This window comes from Carlito syrichta, unplaced genomic scaffold (genome assembly GCF_000164805.1).
Source record: "Carlito syrichta isolate Samal-C Ts95f unplaced genomic scaffold, Tarsius_syrichta-2.0.1 Scaffold130730, whole genome shotgun sequence".
NCBI classification, from domain to species: Eukaryota; Metazoa; Chordata; class Mammalia; order Primates; family Tarsiidae; genus Carlito; species Carlito syrichta.
This window is the reverse complement of record NW_007074826.1, coordinates 106399-107624: the sequence shown is the minus strand read 5'-3', so window position 1 is coordinate 107624 and position 1226 is coordinate 106399.

Genomic DNA, 1226 nt, shown 5'->3' with positions numbered 1-1226 from the left:
TGGAGGGGGGCGCCAGAGAGAAAGCCAAGGGAGTGGGGAGAGGGGAGGGGTGGCCTGACCTGGGGCTGGGGTGGCTGTGGCGCTGGAGAGCAGCTGTTCCCAGAGTTAGTGAATGAAACCGGGTGTCTGTGTGTCCCCGTGCCCCGTGAGTCGTCTGCAGCACCGACACCTTCCCTGTCTGTCAGGCTCTGGGTGGTTCTGCTGTTCTGCTGAGAAAGGGGGAAGTGAATCCTGGGGACTTGCCGCCCTAAAACCGCACCTGGCAGGGATTTCCCGGGGGGGCCTCTGTGCTCCAGGCCCTGCGCTGGGACTGCGTGGAATCCCTGCCTCCGGGGTGCTCTCGTCTGGGTCTCCAAGTCTGGCACCCAGCCAGGCTGCAGGAGGACCACAGGCAAAGGGCTTTGAGGAGGGAGCAGCAAGAGTGAAGACCTGGAGGCCGGAAGGCCTGGGGCTCACAGGCTGCAGGAAGGCTGTCAGGAGTTCTGGTTTGCTGAGCGCTGGACTGTGCGTCCGGGACCAGGCTCGATGCTCCACACAAATCATCTCCACTCCGTCCGCACAACAATCTGGGGCAGAGGGTTATGATGAATCTGGCTGTACAAATCAGGAAACTGAGGCACAGAGGGGTCACACAGCCTTTGAGGGAGGCAGCTGGGATGTGCAAGCCGGCAAGAGGAGGGGGCTGGGCAGGAAGCAGATCCCTGAAGACTCGAGGCTCTGTGGTACAGCCACCATACTCGTCAGAGAAGTGGCCGCACTGGGTGTGTCTAGAAGGTGACCAGGACAGGGAGGGACCACTCAGCAGCCCCGTCACTGTTCCTTTGTCTCTTCAGGGCTGCTCCCTGGGATGGTGTTCTGAGAGTCCTAGAAGGCTGGGCAGACAACCGCCCACCCTCGGTGGGGCTGAGTTGCACCCACAGCCACTGCAGCAATGCTTATCGGTAGCATGATGGACAAGACAAATTTCTCCAGCGAGGGACAAGAGATTTTGTTCAAAGTCCTGGATCGATTTCATCTTACTATTGAGAGCTGCTGAAAAAGTCCCATTCAGCAGCCTCTGAGAAGTCCCATTCCGTGCTAAGTGGACGGCTGCAGAGCCCAGGCTGACTCGGCCCTCGGGCTCAGCCCACGATCAATTTTCATTCCTGAAATAAGAAGCAGTCCCAGCGGAATCCAGCCCAGTCCATGGCTTCGAGGGAAACCTCCGCCTGGCTCTCCTCGAAGTT